This window comes from Mobula birostris, chromosome 12, assembly GCF_030028105.1.
Source record: "Mobula birostris isolate sMobBir1 chromosome 12, sMobBir1.hap1, whole genome shotgun sequence".
Lineage (NCBI taxonomy): Eukaryota > Metazoa > Chordata > Chondrichthyes > Myliobatiformes > Myliobatidae > Mobula > Mobula birostris.
In genome coordinates this window covers 35,772,729-35,793,784 of record NC_092381.1, presented here as the reverse complement: position 1 = coordinate 35,793,784, position 21,056 = coordinate 35,772,729, and the positions used below count along the sequence as shown (strand labels likewise).

General features: G+C 40.4%; 1 long non-coding RNA gene across 2 annotated transcripts in view; it reads right to left on the bottom strand.

Annotated features, from left to right (window-relative positions):
- The window catches only part of LOC140205842 (uncharacterized), a 63,928-nt gene that overhangs the window by 11,866 nt on the left and 31,006 nt on the right, over positions 1–21,056 (bottom strand). The window contains exons 2-3 of one of the 2 annotated variants that reach the window (XR_011887980.1): positions 15,387–15,518; positions 10,427–10,539 (exon numbers count right to left, since the gene is read on the bottom strand). This is a non-coding gene — a long non-coding RNA (uncharacterized lncRNA). The remainder of the gene's footprint in view (positions 1–10,426; positions 10,540–15,386; positions 15,519–21,056) is intronic. The other variant, XR_011887981.1, reaches the window with a different exon arrangement.

Here is a 21,056-nt window from a genome sequence, read left to right as displayed (position 1 = left end):
GAGTTTCCTCCTACAAGTTTTTCCTATGATGTTTCTGATGAATCTCCTTGTGTCTCCGGCACACAACAACTCCCTTCTGGAACTTTTCTCAGTGATGGGAATGTTCAGGTGCCAGTAGTGAAGGTCTTTCCCTGTTTGTTTGCCTTTGCTCCTGAGCAAATAATGATGAAAGGTTGCCATAAGGCTAAGTGTAAGAGGTTAATGCAACCCTCAGATTTGTTCATAGCAAAATCTGAACAAGAGCCTTTGTGATTTGCTCAGGTTCTGTCTTGGTGTGTGCAAAGAATATGTTTCTACCATGAAACTCAAAACAAAAAAAGCCCTAGATGCTGCAGATCTGGTTACTGTTTCAAGTCAGAGAACCTTTGTCAGAATGGTTCTGACAAAAGTTCTTCAAACCCAGTTTTTCTTTCCACAGATGCTGCCTGAACTGCAGCATTCTTCCAGCATTTCCTGTTTCTGTTTTGTATGTACTTGCAGTCAGCAGCCTGGCCTTTTGTTTTACTGCAAAACCATATGTCTGCTCGCAGAAGCGGAAAGGATGAGCAGTTTCAAGTTCCTAGGTGTCAACATCTCTGACCATCTATCCTGGGCCAACATATTGATGCAATTACATTGAAGGCATACCAGTGGTTATATTTCATTTAGAGTTTGAGGAGAGTTAGTATGTCACCAAAGACTCCAGCAAATTTCTACAGAGGCACAGTGAAGATCATTCTAACTAGGTGTATCATCATCTGGTATGGAGGGACCACAGCACAGGATCAGAACAAGATGTAGAAGGTTACAAACTCAGCCAGCTCAACTATGGACACTAGCCTCCCAGCTTCAAGAACATCTTCAAAGGATGGCATCCATCACTAAGGACTCCCACCACTCAGGATATGCTCTGTTATTTTCACTAACATCAGACGGGAGGTACAGAAGCCTGAAGACACACACTCAACATTTTAGGAACAGCTTCTTTCCCTCCACCATCAGATATCTGAACGGGCAATGAACCAGCCCATGAATATTACTACCTCATTATTTTTGCTCTCTTTTTGGACTAATTAGGTAATTTTTAGCATACATTTCTTATTATAATTTATCTTTTTTTGTATTGCATTGTACAAACGTACTTCTGCTGCAAAACAACAAATTTTATGACATATTAAATCTGATTCTGATTCAGAGATGCTGAAACAGATGATATCTAATTTCAAGGCAATCCTAACATTATCCCATTCAGAACGTCAACTGTCTGTTCCAGATGTCTCAGGAGAACTTCTTCTCCATACTACACAAAATAATGATACGATCCCTGTAACGTCATGATAACAGATGCTGCCTGTAATTCAATCAAGTCCGTCTCTTCCTATGATGACAAGGAGGAGATCATAAAGGTCTAATTTTAGCAGGAAGTAAATTAAAAGGTAGCTGATCAAATAATGGTCAATTTCTTCCTGGAAGCATTCTGGAAATTAGTCGCAAAATATCTGCTTTAACACAGTAAAGAGCAACATTTGAATATTGATCTATCTAGAAAGAGTGCAGATGAGTTTTACCAGGATTAGAGGGCCTGAGTTATAGGAAGAGGCCTGTATTTATTCCTAAGAAAGTAGGAGAATGAAGGATGACCTTATAGAAAAGTTTAAAATTTTGAGAGGCATGGATCTGATGAATGGTAACAACTTCTTCTCCAAGGTTGGGAGTCCAGATCTAGGGGCCTTTGATCTAGGGTGAGATAGGAAAGGTTTAAACGGGAGCTGAGAGGCAGAGTGTGGTGAGTATATGTAATGAAACACCAGAGGAGGTGGTTGAGACAGCTAGAAAAGTATCACTGAAGATGCACTTAAATAGGTATACGGCAGGGTGCGGAGGACTTAGGGGGATGTGGGCTGAATGCAGAAAAGTGGGACTAGCTGGCTGGTCAGCACGGATTGATTGGGCTGAAGGGCCTGATTCTGTACTGTATTTCCCTAATATTTTGCAAGGATCTGTCTTTGCATCGTAAATGAACTGTAATCTAAAAAACAATGTCTGTAGCAGCAACTCATAAATTTTTGATTGTTGTGTTAATTTCCCTGTTGCTAATCCTTCGCCATTTTTATTGTGTCTCACAAGCAAAAAAATCAGATACTTCCCATCCTCTTCCTTCCAACCTCATTATCATTGTCGCCACTCTTTAATTTATAACTGTCCGCATTGAGATCTATATTCATTGGCGAGCCAATGTTCTGCCCTCAAGCTGTTTATTTGTCACCCCTTAGAACTTTAAGCATTTGTCATTATGAGTGGAAAAAGGGAAGGGTGCATAAAAGGGATAGATTGTAGCAAGGCTGCTGTTAAAGTGAAGGTTTGCTTGTCTGTCATTCCGCTGATCTCCCTTAGTGTGAATTTGCTCTTTGGTGTACAAAGGAGGATGTGGCGGGTGGGGAGTTGCTTTAAATCAATCGTGTTGACAGCAGAATAATTAATACTGAAATTTCATGCAATGAATCTGCCAGACATATGTTTCTTAAATTATTGATGTGGTGTAATCCTCTGCTTCTACCACCTTTGAAAAGAATACACATCTGTAATTTGAACAAATTTCAGCTACGAAGATGTATTTCATTAAACTTTATTTAAGAGTGAAAAATAGATAGGAACAGGGAGATTATCTGAGAGCAGGGTTTCAGCAGTCTGCCCCTGGAAGGCCTCACTGTATTTATTATATTCATAGGCCTTTCCAAATCATTACAGTGCTTCAAAGAGACAAAACAGAGTAGTTTGCCGTCAACTACAGAGGACAGATTATGATCTCCTTTAAACTGTGTTTCAAGTTTTATGAAGAAAAGCACTAATAGACATAGACTTAGACATCTTTCATCCTCCCCCCCCCCATCGCACCTCAGTACCTATGATCTTGTGATATTCATCTGTAAGCAGTTTAAGAAGAAATAGTATTCTCAGATGTCATGCAGACACATCAGGTAACATGGAAACCAACTGGTAAATGCCTTCAGTAATCTGTCTTTGACAAACTTTCCACAGAGTGGATTAGGTTTTCTGGCTCAGGTTTTCTTTTCTGCCTTTAAACTTATGAAGGTGATTGGCAGATACCAGAAAAACAGTGACCGTGTCATTGGCTGGGAAAGTGAGAGAAAAAGATTGCCTGATAATTCATCAAGACAGATACTTAGAATATTATGTGTTGGAAATGACAATTTACATCTTGGCTGCTGAAGTCTGCCAGAAGTCTTGACTTCTGAATTGCCTTTTTCTCAATTAACCAGAGGCTGTGTTGGCAGTGAAGGCAGTTGTAAATTTTATCATCGGCATCTGCCTTTTGCAAAGAGGTGGCTGTAGAGTTATGGGAAGTGATCACATTTTCCAGGATCTCACCAGGAGTCTTTATTGTTGGGAGGTGGTGAGGTGCTTTGTGGGCAGGTTGGTAGTGGATTCTTTCCTTGGTTAGGACATCCCTGGACATCTCACTTCAGGTGGAATATACAGGTTGCAATGCACCACATCTTTTTTTTAATGAAACCTTGTGAGAACTATGAGCTTCGTTCACAGTATGGCTCATTGGTTAATCAGAATTCTGGCATTTTCTGTGGCAGCATTGATTACAGGGATGCTCTGTTTGATAAATTATACTCTTGCTCAGCAGGTTAAGCACCAGAAACACGAAGCCATAGGTGTTACCTCTTCAAGTCCCAAATTTGCTTTGGAATCTAATCTAGATGGATGGAGTGTAAAATTCTACCTCTGTAGTAAACTCTAGGGTGGAATGTGAAACAGGTTTGGCCTGTCTCCTTTCATTTAAGAATAAGAAATAACCTGCTGCATTGTTTGATCAGTTCTTCAACTGTCATTGATCTGCAACGTACAGACAGGGTAAATTGTCCAGGAATAATTGTACACCAAGAGTAACATCAGAAGATTCCCAGGTAACAACAGGTGACTCAGTATCTCGATCACTAATGAAGCAAGCAAAACCACTTGAGGTTCAAATAAAAAACAGCACTGAGTCGAATTCTATACAATACTTGATAATGTGGAGACAGCAGCAATGATTATCATCACAGAGCATGAAATGGAGAGCAAAGATTTTTATTTCCCAACACAACCAAAATTCCTCAAAGGGGGAAGAAGGGGCAATAAAAATCCTTAAAGATACCTTATAACCAATGAAGTGCTTTGGGATATCTGGGAAAAGGCCAAATAAATGCAACATTTCAGTACCAATGATAGCTATGAAGCATGGTCACTATAGGAATGTTGCACCCATTTATACATAGTAAGCTTCCACTTCCAGATAAGGACAAGATAATCTTTTGTTTTGCCTTTGTCTGTTGAAGGATAAACTTTGCCCACAATGACTGCACTCTCTCCTGAACTACTGCAGTGGTATCCTTTGCATCCGCTGAGCAGTATCTCAAGTTTAAAGCAGTGCCTGAGAGAGTGCTGTAGCCCCTGTACCTGGAGCACTTTGAGGCTGGGTATCAATAGTCATGGAACCCATACTCCAGGATAATAGATGATGCTTTACAATCAGGGATCGCTGTAAACAATAGAAATGGAGAATGATGGAGACGGGAGGAAATAAAAAAAAGGTAAAGAGAGCATCAAGGTTGAATAAGGGACAGAGTTTAAAAAAAAGACAGACAAATGGAGCAGGAGAGTTAGAAAAAACACAGACACAGGAGTGTCTGTGTTGCTAACTGGCAGAGGGCCAAGGCATGTCTCAATGATGTATAATGATTCAAAGTATGCTAGTGCTGTAAACTTACTTCCCCCAGTTATACACGTAATAAAACTCTGTAACTGCTATCTTTACTGTTGCTGTCAACAGTGCGCTATTATTTACAAAATATGCTAGGATTGAGGTTAAAAGCAGAAAAATGATGAGTGGCATCCCAGAGCCGATATTTCAGCAGAACACAGCCTTTTATGAACATTGTGTCTTGCTGATGCATTAAGCTGAAGAAAGAAGCAATTGCACTACTGCTTAAGGTGGACAGGAAAAGCAATGACAGACATTATCGCCCATTTGAATCAGAGAGGAAATATGAGTCAATAAGCACAGAATCAGAACTTTTTAGTAATGGGTGGGTGATGAGGGCAAGTTTCCTGAAGCGGTAATGTCACCAGTTAAAAATAAAATGTCACAATATTATCAGACATGCAGTGCGCAGATTTGAAACGATCGTAGAGAAACCGGCATGTAAGCTTTCGACTGTCGTCCACACAGCCAAAAATGGGCATTACTCATTGCACAACACTAAACAGGAATGCACTTCAGCCTCGCACAGAATTTCAAAAGTAGGGATATACTTAAGAGCTGTTATTTATTTTTAGAAGTGGCTTTCAATGCAATTAGTGTTCAACTTCTGTGTAGGTACTGCTTTCAAACCTGTGGATTTTCCTGGAAGAGAAATGCTCCTGATGTCCCTAATTTCTACAGATGCTTCACAAATTTCTACAGATGTACTGTGGAGAGCTTTCTACCATCTGGGATGGTGGGGGGGAAGTGGGGGAGCTACTGCACAGGATTAAAAAAACGGTTTCAGAGAGATGTAAACTTAGTCAGCTCTATCATGGGCACTAGCTTCTGTAGTATCCACAACATCTTCAAGGAGTGATGCCTCATTAATGACCCCCATTGCCCTGGATGTGCCCTCTTCTCATTGCTACCATCAGGAAGGAGTTACAGGAGCCTGAAGGCACACACCCAATGATCCAGGAACAGCCTCCTTGCCTCTGCCATCTGATTTCTAAATGGACATTGAACCCATGAACACTACCTCACTACTTTGTTAAAATTTTTACTTTTTACACTACTTGTTTAATGTAGCTATCTGATATATGTGTATACTTACAGTAATTCACAGTTTTTATTATTATGCAGTGTAATGTACTGCTGCCACAAAGTCAACAAATATAACGACATATGCCAGTGATATTAGACCTGATTTTCATACTGATTAAGGGCCCTACCTTCCGTAGTTTGGTAACAGATACTTGTGATCTACAGTACCTAGGCCACCACATTTAACGTTAATTCCATCTTCTCATGAAATTAGGGTCAGCTGTACAACAACATTCAGGAAGGAAAAAGACAATTCCCAGTATTTTAAGGCACAAAAGTATTTAACCTTGCATCATTAACATTAGTAGAATATTAACTAAGGTTAACCAAATGATCTAGTTCTAATCAGGAATATCAGTGCCTGGTTCTGTAATTGCCCACTCAGAAAGGAGCTGTTTTCAATACTTTTATACGAAGATGATTGAGGTTGAGCAATTTAAAGGGGGAAGTGGTTTAACCCTTATCACTGAGCTATATAAATAAACCACATCAGTTCCATTGGTTTTCCCTGGAACTAAAGGTAATGAACTGGGCAGATGACAAAAGATTTCCCTTGAATTTACTGGTCACAAAGTAGGTTACTGACTCTAAAGATTTTTGCTAGAAAAGGTAGTTTTCTGACACACGTACTTACAGTGAGCAGCAGACAGTACAGATTTGTAAAAATGACATCATGTTCCAAATATTGATTCTGATTACTTAGATTAGTTGACAACATTGTGGAAAAGGTTGCAGGCTGTCCGAAAAGTACAAAGATAGGAGTTGGGTAAAAGGTAACTATTTGAAGTGTCAGAACGAGGGAAGGCGTGTCCCACAAGGATCATTGGTATTCAAGATTAAACATTTAGACTTTTGACACAGAAGGACATTTTCCATATTTGCGGACCATGAAGAATTGGGAAGAAGTAATCTCACTGAGGAAGACTGCAAGAAATAAATAAACCTGCAGAATATGCATATGACCAGCAAATAAATATCTGTGTTGTAAGTATGAAGGATTATATTTGAATTTTAAAAAAGGAAAGAATGTATTATTCGGGAAGTAACTAAATATACATGGGATAGAAAACCAAATAGTTCTTTGATTTCACACCTACAAATCACTCAAACATTCTACAAAACTCAATAAGGATATAATAAAGGGATTGAAAATTGAGAAGCAAAGAAGTTATGCCAAATTTGTATTGAACTTTGCTCTAACCATGAGTGAGGTATATTGTGCAGAGACATTGGAGAAGATGGAAAAGATAATTTATAAAGAAGATGTCAAAGCACAGTTACACACATCTTTTGATGACCTTTAAAATGAAGCAAGGCTTTCCTGAGTAGACATGGGGACTAAACAAGCTCACCAGTATAAACAGGTGCAGGAAGCAGGAGACAAACTTCATGCTGCTTTCTCATTTACATATTTACTGCCTGCAGCCAACTCTAATAACGCTATTCAATGACCATTTGCCTGGGTAATGTGCACAATTACTTTGAGTCGTTGGGACCCATTAAAGCCAGCGAGAAGTACTGTAAGAGAACTTGCATCTCTTAACGGTAAGGCATATTGTTGCTGCAACAGGTGCTGGCATGCATTGTAAAATTCTATCTGGGAGGCAGTCATAAAATAGATCACATGGTTTTCTAAATTCTGGAGAACCCTTTGGAGGAGGTGCAAAGCAGAGGTACACCCTGTTCCTGTAGGGAAGAGGGGACCCTCCAGACAAATCCATAAAGCATGGAAGGAAGGAAGAGAACTCCAGTGCTCATTGCTACTGTTCAGGTTATGAGGATTTAAAGCAGATCTATGAACAGTTTAATAACCTTGCATGCACGATCAAAGTCATTAAAAGCACCTTCAAAATCCGTAGCCTACCAATTGCATCTATCATGTAGATGCCACCTAAACTCCACATTGCCATTGTTCATCCCTCCTGAGTGTTTATCAATGAGGACTCCAACACACCCTCTCACATTTAATGCTGCCGCAAGTCTCGCATACGTATTTGCATTCAGGGCTAACTGTAGAGGGACGACTCTCTCTGTGTCTCCTTGACGCACTGAAGAGATAAGGGTTGTCAAACTTGCAGGACACATTACTGAATCTATTGCCTATAGTAAAACTGAAACCATAACAATGATGCCATTCTCAAACCACATTTTTTCACATTCCACTAAGATTACACAGAGTGTAGAACATAAAGCAGTACACTCTAGGCAAAGGTTCTTCTGACCATGATGTTTGTGGCTTATTAAACTAATGCCAAATTAAACTAAATCTCTTAAGTATGCATATGATCTATTTCCTTCCTTTCCCTTGTGTTGATGTCTGCCTAAGAGTCTCAAATATCACTGTTGAACACACCTATGTCTAATGTGTTCCAGGAACTAACCACTTACTGCGTAAAAAAAAAATTGCCTTGTAACTCTCTTTTAAACTTTCTTTCACCTAAAGCTATGCTCCCTAATATAACCAGGAAAAGATTCTGGTTATATACCCTGTCTTTGCATCTCTTTACTTCATATGCTGCTGTCAGGTCACTCCTCAGCCTCTGACTCAGTCCAAGTTTGTCTAACCTCTCCTTATAACTTATAACTAATATTCTCTAATCCAGGCAACAGGCTGGTGAACACTTCAGCCCCCTCTCCATAGCTTCCGTACCCTTCCTGTAATATGGTGACCAGAAACGCACACAGTACTCAAAATATGGCCCAACTAAAGTTTCATACAGCTGAGATATGAATTTCTGACGTACTCAACACTCTGACAGATGAAGACAAGTCTTCCTTACCTCCCCATTGACTTGAGTTGCCATTTTCAGAGAGCTATGGACTTTCACCCGAAGATTCCTCTGCACGTCAATGCTCCTAAGGATCCTGCCATTTACTGTATATGGTTGAGGTAGGAGAGCAGCTTCCTGAACTCTGTGCGTGGATATGTCTTTCTGCAGGGAACCCTCCTTTCCCTCTCTTCCTTACTTTTCAAGTTGTTTACCCTACCTCCTCTGATATCTGCTCATTCTCCTGATCAAGTAGTACTCAGGGAATGACCCCCCCCCCCAAGTTCAAAGGCACTAGGAGAGAAAGCTTGAAGTTATACAAAAAAGCCCCCAGCACTTAACACAGCACTCCTCATAATTTAACTATTTAAATACAGAAACCTTACACATCTATAGAATTGTTAGCAACAACCAATGTGAAAGATGTACCAGCAAATAACTTGTTAATAGTCGGGAAACTCTGTAAATAAAACTTATCAGGGAAAGGGGGTTCTAGCTGGGAAACGTTCCTGCTGTTTTTCAAGGCTATAAAGGGGTCTTAGCTGAAGAGCTGACATCCTGTTTTACAGGAGAGTAACACTGCCTGCTGAGTGATATGATGTGCCTACTTGCCTGCTCTTGCAGCAGGTGTTCACTGTACACTAGACAGTTTAACAATAACCAGGAAAACATCACTCATGCTATAAACATATACTTCCATTGCATTAATTTTGTTCTCAAACAATTGGTGTATTGAAGCTATATTCTGCAGCTAGAGAGCATCTGCTTCTGCACCTCCAATGATATTTGTGGGAACAAGCAAAACTAGACACCATCAATATGACACTAGAAAACTGAACAGAAAATTCAGAAGTTTTTTTTTTGCCCAAAATTCTGGAGAAGTGCAGGACCTTCAAACCACGAGGAGCGCTGTGATGAGTAGTGAAAAATGATGGTGCTTTGTGTCCTAAGTGAGAACTCCTTATGATCTGACTAACAAGAATGAAATAAGCTAATGTATGATGACATTTATCTTTGTAGGTTGGGCAATTTCTACAATTATATTAATGAAAGAGAAGAGCTAGGAAAGAAACTTTTGCTCTTGAACTGCGGCATGAGGAAGAGATTATGGAAGGTCAGATTGTTCAGAAGAATATCAATATTGCAAAAACCAGCATGCTTTGGAAGGATGATGATTGGCATGTTCACGATGTTACCAGACTTGAGCTTTTTCATTTCAATGTAACAAAGAAATTGGAACCAGGAAAAGGTTGTTTTAAGAAAAAAGGAAACAAAACTTCATTTTAGGAAAGCAAGTAATTTGCAGAAGAAATTGGAATCAGTAATGAAGTCAGCTTCATTGGCAAACTCAGCTGCTGTATGGAAGGTGGTTTATGGGAATGACAAAAAAATTTGTCCCACACTCGCTTAAAATTTCTTTTCTCAACTTAAAGTGCATGTCTTCCAGTATTTGCCTGTGAAAAAGATTTGGACTGGCTACCCTAAACCTCTGCTATATCCTCCCCAAAGCTTCTACATCCTTCCTGTAATGGGGTGAGCAGAATTACAGACAATACTGCAAGTGTGGTCTAACCAAAACTTTATGCAGCTGCAACACAACTTCCTTACTTTCATACTCACTGCCCTGCCTGATAAAGGCAAGCATTCCATATGCCTTTTTTGCCACCCAACCTACTTGTGTAAAGAAGAAGGCTGGAGAGAGTCAGACAAACTCCCTCTTTATCAATGCCATCTGGGTGTTATTCAGGGATTGGCCAGAAAAATTTACACTGAAGTGTCATCTGGGAGTACAGACACAGCACACTTTTTTTTAACTTACCAAGATCCATCACTGTGCAATGTGTAGTTCCAAGTTTCTCGTCAGACTGGAGATCTGTTTTCAGATTGTATTGATATTGTGTGGCAGAATACTTTCTTGAAGTGTAAAAATTTCTGAAGCAAAGAAAACTGAGTAAATCTATTTTCTTACATAATATTGCGCTACCCTCCATGGCAATGCCGGGTGAATGGATGTCAAAATGATGTACTCAAGAGTACCAGTGCTCAAGTCTTACTGGTATTTTATGATGTCTGATAAATATGGTGAACAAGTAAATACACTGTCATGTACAAGGGTGTGAGATCCAGTGCATACTCAAGAGATGAAGTTTCTTTGCAGTCAGTAAGAGCTGAACATGAAATGAATTTGGGCAGATTTCATCAAGTGTGAAACTGATAAGTACGTAGTACAGTTTGACATAGAACTGGCAATCTTTCCTTGTAATTATCAGAATTGGAGATGGATGCAGGATTAGAACTATGGTCCCTTTGAAAATGGATAAAGCCATTCTGGAAATGTTTTGCAACCAGTTTCATTTTAGTAATAGATCTATTTGTAATAAGGTATAAATAATATACAAACAAGGGCACAAAGTTCAACATTTCAGTGCCAGTTATACTTTCCAAACACTGGTTGGCAAAACAGTAAGCTATGGAATGAAATGGTGGGGTAAAGAGAATGCTAATATAATTAAAGAAAAACACAAAATGGAGTACATTTGGATGATTATTTTACAGACTGGATACAAGTTTACAAAAATGTAATCTGGGAAGTAATATTAAAATCACTTCTCCTTTGGACAGTCATCAATGATCTATAATTGGGGATACCATGCATGATTTCAAAGTACATAGAAGGAATGAAAGTCCGAAACATACTAAGTAATGAGGAGAACCGTAACTCCCATAAGGACAAATCAGTGATAAAAAAAAGGTCAATGAGAATTACTAAATGAGACTTTTGCAGAAAGATTAAAGAGATTGATTAATAACTAAAAGACATTATTTATAGATGGTGCAGAAAAAAAGAGAAATACGCTTCTGAAGGTATCACAAGCCGAGATGGTGGTTGAGTAAAAAGCTTTACTAAGCAAAGCATGGACCTTTGATGATATTTTACAGAATGTTAATAGGATGATTGTAAACATAAGAGATTCTGCAGATGCCAGAAATCTTCAGCAACTCACACAAAATGCTGGAGGAACTCAGCAAGTCAGGCAGCATCTATGCAAAGGCATAAACAGTCGATGTTCCTGGCCGCGACCTTTTATTAGGATTCATCCAGGAAATTGTATTTCTTAATGGGATTTGAAGTATTCTGTCTGATTGGGATGGTGGAAACAGATTCAATATTTAGATCGATTTCTGGGATTGAAGCCAATAATAATAATAATAAATTGAAGGGCTAAACCAAAAAAGTAGAGCACTGGAACTAGTTGGAAAAAGTCAGCCAAAGAGTCCATGCATAGCATATGAGTTGGCTAGTCTCATCCAATACTGTGTCCTGTCATGATTCAATGATATGAATACACCACAGATTAAGGATTTGTAACTCACCAGTTTAAGAGCTCAATGATAGTAAAGTTACATTTCCCACTGTAGTATATCTCCCTGATACACTGCCATTCAGTCACATTGGAACCTCTGATCAGTTTGGATTCTGGATTACTAAAAGCGAAATGCATGGATTGTGTCCTTAACCCATCCTGCATGCATGAGGGATGGGAACAAGTGCCTTGACAAATGCACATGGAGATGTCTCCTTGTCCCAATACCTACAACTGGGGATCACTGTTTAAAAGTAATGGAAGATAGAGGGAAGGCAATGTTTGTGAGTGTTCAAAACTCTGTTCCTCAGTAGGAACAGCAATCTCAATATTATTTAAGGCAGCGTCAGATACGCAAGCACTGAAAGATTACTTGGGGTATGCAGGAGTTGCACTCAGATCAGCCATGATCTTATTGTATAGTGGGGCATGATCAAGGAGCTGATTGCCCTATACCTGCTCATACAGGCATTTTTGTAAGATACAGGATAGTGAATATTGGTCTGTCTGAATGGCATTTGTGCAGAGGAGAGCTGAGGTGTCCTAGGAAATTTAGTCAAAAGCATTATGTACAGGTTATGTGTGGTTTGTAAAACATAGCAGGGAAATGAAGATGCTGTCTCTCCATGTGGGTGCATCATCTCCATCTGAAAACATGGAGAAAGATTAGGCCCCTAAACAAATCCCCTCTGTACTTTTGGTCATAAATCTCACACCCCACCCAATCACAGCTCATAGATTTCACATCCCACCCAATCACAGATCACAGATCTCACACCCCACCCAATCGCAGCTCATAGATTTCACACCCCACCCAATCACGGATCACAGATCTCACACCCCACCCAATCACGGATCACAGATCTCACACCTCACCCAATTACAGCTCATAGATTTCATACCCCACCCAATCACGGATCACAGATCTCACACCCCACCCAATCATGGATCACAGATCTCACACCCCACCCAATCACGGATCACAGATCTCACACCCCACCCAATCACAGCTCATAGATTTCACACCCCACCCAATCACGGATCACATATCTCACACCCCACCCATTCGCAGATCACAGATCTCACACCCCACCCAATCACAGCTCATAGATTTCACACCCCACCCAATCACGGATCACAGATCTCACACCCCACCCAATCACAGATCACAGATCTCACACCCCACCCAATCGCAGCTCATAGATTTCACACCCCACCCAATCACGGATCACAGATCTCACACCCCACCCAATCACGGATCACAGATCTCACACCTCACCCAATTACAGCTCATAGATTTCATACCCCACCCAATCACGGATCACAGATCTCACACCCCACCCAATCATGGATCACAGATCTCACACCCCACCCAATCACGGATCACAGATCTCACACCCCACCCAATCACAGCTCATAGATTTCACACCCCACCCAATCACGGATCACATATCTCACACCCCACCCATTCGCAGATCACAGATCTTACACCCCACCCGATCACAGGGCAGCCCCTGCTTACAACAGTCCCATCACGTGCTCCTTAATGCCAGTGCCACTCTCAGTCACCTTTCTCCCCCTTCTCTCTTTTTCCATTTCCCATTCTGCTCCCCTTTTGTCCCCTCTCTCCTCCTCACCTACTTCTGGTCCCCTCATCCTTTCCTTTCTCCCATGGTCCACTCTCCTCTCCTATCAGATTCCTTCTCCAGCTCTTTACCTTTTTCACCTATCACCTCACCGCTTCTCACTTCATGCCTCTCCTCCAACCAACAACCTTCCATCTCATTGAGCTTCACCTATCCTCTGCTAGCTTGTAATCCCTCCCTCCTCCTGCCATCTTCTTATTCTGGCTTTTTCCTCTTTCCTTTCCAGTCCAGATGAAGGGGCTCTACCCAAAACATTGGCCATTTATTCCTCACTACAGATACTGACAGACTTGCTGACTTCCTCCAGCATTTTGAGTGTGTGTTATTCTGGATTTCCAGCATCTGCAGAATCTCCTTTGTCCATCACAGTCCCTCCACATCCTGGATCAACAGCTTCCCTCTTAACCCAGGCCAGAACTCTGACCATTCCCGTTCCAGGGGATCTTCCTCAAGCAACCAGTTCTGCTGCTGTCTGCTATTAAGTTTAGCTCTGGCCTACTTAGCGGAGCACACTGCCCTTTAGGCTGCTTCTGTGTAGAAGACATAACCTCAGGATGTTAACGAGACTGTTTGGCACTAAAATTAGTATTATTCTAAATTCTTTGGCCATTTTCCACTCACTCCCCATCCCTACTCTCTCTTACCAACTTCTCATAAACATCAGGACTGTAACGTCAGAAGTTTGTGTACAGGCCAATCTGTGTATCTATGTACTACATGCTGGAATCCAGGTTTCCATGATGGCTTTTATTGAGACAGTCTGCACGGTTCAAATGGAAATGAGGGAGAGCAGTATATTTAGATTATTCTTCTGAGATCCAACCAGCGATATCAAAGCCGAGTCTGTTCCTATATTTAGCGTCCTCTGGATTCCCGTCATTTTGATTTTATTAGAAGTCTTTAATCTGGGAAGGACCCAAAGTACAGCTGAGAAAGAAAAGAAGGAATTTGCACTGATATATCCCTCCTTGTCTTACCCTCATGACCTTTATTTGTGATAAATTATTTTTGAAATATAGGCACTGTTATTTAGTGTCCAATAAAGCAGTTAATTTGCACAGGGCAATCCTACTGCCAGTGACTGAATTGAACGCCTGCTGCGTTCACCAGCAACTTTGATGTGTGTTGACTGAATTGAATGATCATTTAATCAGCTGATTGAGGGAAGAATATTGGCCAGGAAGTTTCAAGAATTCCCTGCCCTAATTAGCACCATATGATCTTTCATAACCATGTGACAGGATTGTTGGAACTCAGGGTGGTGAATCTGGGGAATACATTGCTACAGATGGCTGTGGAGGCCAAGTCGTTGGGTATACTTAAAGTGGAGGTTGATAGATCCTTGACTAGTAAGGGCATTAACATTTATGGGGGAATGTAGGAGAACAGGTTTGAGAGGAAAATAAATCAGCCATGATGGAATGGCAGAGCAGACTCGATGGGCTGAATGGGCTAATTCTGCTCCTATGTTTTACCGCCTTATGGAGTAATGGAACTTAATCCAAAGCAACAGCAAATCTCAAACAGCGTACCACTCCCTGGGTATTACACAAGAGAATCAGCCAGTACGGGTGTAAATGTCTTAAAGTGTGTTTGAACTTACAGTGGTGATCAATGCCATAGACAGCTTCACAGATCCTCAGAATAGTGAACCCTCAGAGTAGTGAGCCCTCACATCTTATTCAGAAATGAGCTTTGAAGTCATGGTTGAGAGCACTATCTTCCAATACCAGAGTTTAATGAACGTAACCATAAAAGAGGTACTTACTTGGAAAACCCATGTGCTCTCTAATTAGCCAGAATACCATATGATGCTTTTTGCCTTGGCACAGGAAGTATTCTTAATTTATTCAGGTGTAATCATATTCTGAGAGATCTTCTATTCATTCCCATTGACCAGCTGCAATATTAAAGGCATCGTGTTAATAAAATTCCAAGCTGTTGTGATTCTTTCTAACTCCTCCTCTCAATGAACTAGATGTTCATTGGTACAATGTCCATCCCCACCTCCCGTCATTACAACCAACAAGCTCAACCAGTGTTTTTCTGACACCTTCACCATCCAAATCCAAGCTTTGAGACACGTATCAGAAAAATGTAACTATAGGTTGCTAACAACAGGAATTCTGCAGATGCTGGAAATTCAAGCAACACACATCAAAGTTGCTGGTGAACGCAGCAGAGTTGCTGGTGAACGATGCTGCCTGGCCTGCTGTGTTCACCAGCAACTTTGATGTGTGTTACTATAGGTTGCTAGATATGATGGTCTTTTCTCAGTCTACGTAAATGACATAGTACGACATAAAGCACAACAAAAACAAAACCAAATTAACTGTTCATACTTGCTTCAGAGCTTTAAACTGAGACAAATTAACACTTGAATAATTTATAAAATATTGATTTGAAAGGATTTAAGTGATATCAATCACAGACAGAAAAGCTTGACCATTTATGCAAGTCAACTGACCACAGCAAGCAGCTGCTTGGCCAATAAAGTAGAGTATACATTGCAATATGCTCAGATTGTAAATCTTGGTTTTTCAGTTATTCATAATAATGCAATACTTTTGTCAGACAGGTTCTCTGACATGGCTTAAACATAAATGTTGCTTTGCATTATAGAGCCGGAAGGGAAGGCATACTGATTTAGAATATAGAACCTATTTAAGCACTAGGACAGGCCAGAATATAATTATTTTTCATTCAGAGGACGTTCATATATTACTCTGTTTCCTGCATGTTTTTATTTACTCAGCCAGCCAGTTGATAGATCAATCAGTTAATTCAAATTCAAGGTATTCCTTTGATGCAAGTTCTGCCAAAGAATTGGAGAGACCTGTAGTTCTGTTCTCCACAAGAGAAGTCTACTTATAGAACAGCTATATGTTAATTCACATGTTTCTCTTCAAGACCAAGCAAGAGAACTACTTTTGACTGGTGGATCTCAGTATCATTATTATGTTTTGATATTCCTGAGGCTTTATAAGGCACTGGTCAGACCACTCTTGAATATTGTGAGTAGTTTTAGACCCCGTACCTCAGAAAGGATGGAGAGGTATTGGAGAGGGTCCTGACAAGGATCCTGAGAATGATCCTGGGAATGAAAAGGGAATATGAGAAAGATCTGATGGCCCTGGTCCTGTACTCACTGGAGTTTAGAAGAATGAGGAGCGATCTTATTAAAACCTATTGAATATTGAAAGGCCTAGATAGAGTGGATGTGGCAAGGATCTTTCCAATAGTGATGAAGTCTAGGTCAAGAGGCACAGCCTCAGGATACAAGGATGTCCCTTTAGAACAGAGATGAATGGGAATTTCTTTAGCCTGAGGGTGGTGAATCCTTGGAATTCATTGCCACAGACAGCTGTGGAAGGGAAATCATTGGGTGTATTTAAAGCAGAGGTTGATTAGAAAGCATATGTTCTTGATTAGCAAAGGCATCAAAGCTTATGAGGAGAAGGCAGGAGAATGGGGTTGAAAGGGATAGTAAATCAGCTGTGGAGCAGACTCGGTGGGCCAAATAGCCTAATTCTACTGGCCTTATAGGGATGTGCAACTTGTACCACAATAGAAGCAGTACAATGGAAGGAGAACATCTATCACCCCACAATGTGGATCACTGCCTCCTATACTTATTTAGAGATAGAAACAGAAAGAAGATAATGACCAGTTAGCGTATGCAGACTTTCTCATGTTAATGACCAGTTACTGACTGCCGCTTGTTCATGTGAGGTGAAACCAAGCTGCGATGACTGCGGGGGTTCATCATCAAAGTTTTTTTTATCCTCTCATGTCTCCAATAAGTTCAGTGATAAAATTATGACTGAGGGGAAGTAACAGCTATTTCTGGAATTCCGAACAAAAGCAGATTTATTGGAAGTGCTTCAGAGCCCTGTTACAACACCAAACTGGGAGGCAATCACTAACAGATGCCAAGGCCCAATTGTCTGAGCCTGGCAGAGGATTGAACCTTTGTTCTCTCACACCTGAGAACAAGAGTGAATAAGCATTTTCTTTTAGCATCAGCCATTCATTGATTTTAACACATCAATGTCCACATCTTCAAATATTACTAACAATAAATCTGCAGTTTACCCCTGAGATAGAACTTGATAACTTGATTTAGTGAAAAGCCTGAAAGAAGCAAGGATTAATTTTCGTCATTATTCTAAATTGTTGGATTGACTCAATTCATACAGCTTACTTCTTCCACCTGCTTGCCTCACCAATGGTCCAGGGTGTAATGGATAGAGAGATAACAGCAACTAAAATGTAAAGTGTTGCTAAGAATTTAGGCCCTAAAATTATCCTCCAAGAATTACTCTAAGAAATCTGAAATGAAAAGCAGTCTCAAATGACAATGAACTGCCCTAGTGCTGTGATAACCTACTTAAAATAATTATTTTAAGGTTGTGGTTTATTCTTTTTAATTACTTTTGAAGTTAATGGAAGCTTGTTCGTTTTCCGTTCAGGACCTTGCCATTTCCAGTATGGTAAATCACTGAGGTCAAAAAGTGGGAGAGACAGTTTAATCCTTGGGAGTTAAATGGTTGTGGAGAAATTTTCTCACCTTTCCCGCACTCTCCAGAGGGAAATTAATCCTTCACTGCTTGCCTGTAGCAAATGGTTTCAGTGACTTTTGGTCTCAAAGGGGGTAACTCTTCTGTTGTCACGCAAAGTAAATGATATGTTCATTCTTGCCAGTTTATCACCAAATGCCGAAGGATAATTGCAGACCCGGCCTCTTCAGAGAGAGAAGCAGGGCAGCCCGAGGGAGGGTTAGCTTTCTCACCTTCAAGTTGCCCCAAGCTTCTTTGGTAATAAAGCTCCCTTTAAATTCTGTCCTTGTCAGCTACTGAATAAAGGGATCCTCTAAATCATTTGTCAATGAGCCTGAGCTTTTCAAAGATCCGCGCTAATTAAAAGTTTTATTCGTGCTATTAGCAAGCAAGTGCAGGAAGGGAGAAAAAGTTTCAAGTTCTCTTTGAGAAAAAAAAGAGAGCTATTTCCTGTCTCTTGACAATTTATGAGTGTGCTGCTTCTACAAAGGTCCAGATGACCACAATGTCACCTTTTTCTGCCTGTTAGCATCTGGTAGCTAACACACTTTACAGATCTGTGACAGTGGAACAAACTATCTCAAGATATGTCCTCAAACAGAATGTATTAACTTTATATATTTCATATTTACCAGGCATATGTCTATCTAAAAGTTATTAGATAAGAAGAAACGTTACTTTTCTACCAGCTTCTGCCTTGACAGTACTTTAAAGTTTTGTTTAATTATTTGATTATTTTTGGCTGGAACAATGTCAGCAAGGTAGATAATGTATGTAAGTGATACCAAGAATGGAATTGCTTCATATTGCCATCTCATTTCTTTCCTTTGCTAACACTTAAGCACAGTATTTTTATTTATTCCCCTCAGTCAGCTGACCATTTAAAAATACAATAAATATCAGAAATTTTAGAATTGTTTCCCTGGCTCACACTTACATGTAAGTGTTTTGAGACATTTTTCTATGTATTGTGCTATATAAATGCAAATTTTTACCTCTGGTGCTCTGTTTGTACATATGCAGCAATGTGGAATTTATGACCTATACATTATGGTTTTGTCTGCACTTTAAGCTCTAGTTAAAGTGGAAAAACCAGTATTACATAGACCATTCAGTGAGTTGCGCTACAGTGTGGCAGACTTGGAATTTTTACAACAGCAATTAAATAGAACCAACGATTCAGCGAACTGTCGCTCATGGGGGGAATCATGAAGATGTAAGGATACAACTGGATGCCCAGTGGAACAGGGATGTGAGTGTGATAACTGAAGGCTTAATTGAAAGGATACATTAAAGAGGGGGAGGAAATGGAGAGACATAAAGGACTGGGATGAAAATCTGCAATTGCATCAGCAATTGAAGGTTTGGTCACTTTGTTCAAAGTTCAAAGTAAATTTATTATCAAACTACACATATGACACCATATACTACCTCGAGTTTCATTTTCTTGCAGGCATTCACAATGGAACAGAATCAATGAAAAACTGCACACAAAGACTGACAAACAACTGATGTGCAAAAGTAGACAAATCGTGCAAATACAAAATAACAAATAATAATAATATAAGTAAATAAATAATACTAAGGACATGAGTTGTAGAGTCCTTGAAAGTGAATCCATAAGTTGTGTTCAGTGATCAGTTCAGTGTTGAGGTGAGTGAAGCTATCATGCTGGCTCAGGAGCCTGATGTTTGAGGAGTAATAGCTTTTCCTGAGCCTGGTGGTGTGGGACCTGAGGCTCCAGTATCTTGATGGCCTGGATGCTGAGTGCCCTTGATGGTTGATGCTGCTTTCCTGTGGCAGCACTTCTTGTAGGTGTGCTCAATGTTAGGGAAGGCCTTTCCTGTGATGCACTGGGCTGTAATCCATTCCTGGGATTGGTGTTTCCATACCTGGCTGCGATGCAACCAACATGGTAACCTGTTCTGGCATGGGAAAGACTGAGTTAGTGAAAGAGAAAGCACCGAGGATGGTCGACAGTGCTAAGGCAGGATTTCAGGACAAGGATAGGAAACTTTTCACTTGGGTATGCAATTAGTGAAGATCATAAAGGATATAGCTGAAATGCAAATAAGGAAATGTTTTGAGAAATAATACAAAGAGTCTGATTTAAATTTGCTGCAAGCTGGAAGAAGGGAGGCTGGCCAACAGGGAATGAGACGAGGGTAATATGCTGGAAAACTGGGGGTGACAGAGGCATGGGTGAGAATTCGGTGCATACAGCGGGGAGGCTGAACATCTGGTTGAGAGGTGCCACAACAACAACCACTCAGCATCAGTAAAACCAAAGAGTTGATTGTCAACAGGAGGAAGAAGCTGGAGGTTCATGAGCCAGTTCTCATTAGAGGACTGAAAATGGAGAGGGTGAGTAACTTAAAAGGCATTTCACAGGACCTATCCTGAGACCAGCATGGAAGTGTTGTTACAAAGAAGGCACAACAACTCCTCTACTTTCTTAGAAGTTTGAGTACATTCAGCATGCCACCAAAAACTTTAACAAACTTCTATAGATGTTCAGTGGAGAGTATCCTAACTAGCTGCATCGTGGCCTAGCGTTGAAACATTAATGCCCAGGAATGGAAGAGACTACAGGAACTAGTTGATGCAGCTTAGTCCATCACAGGCACACAGCCTTTCCCACCATTGGGTATATTTACGCGGAGCATTGCTGCAAGAAAGCAGCATCCATCTTCAAGGACCCCCACCATCCAGTTTCTGTACCTTCTGCTACCTGAAGCTGTGAGTCCCACACCACCTGGTTCAGGAACAATTATTACCCTGTAACCATCAAGATTCTGAAATGCCATGAATAACTTCACTCACTGCAACTCTGAACTGATCCTATGACCTACAGACTCACTTTCAAAGACCGTTTAACA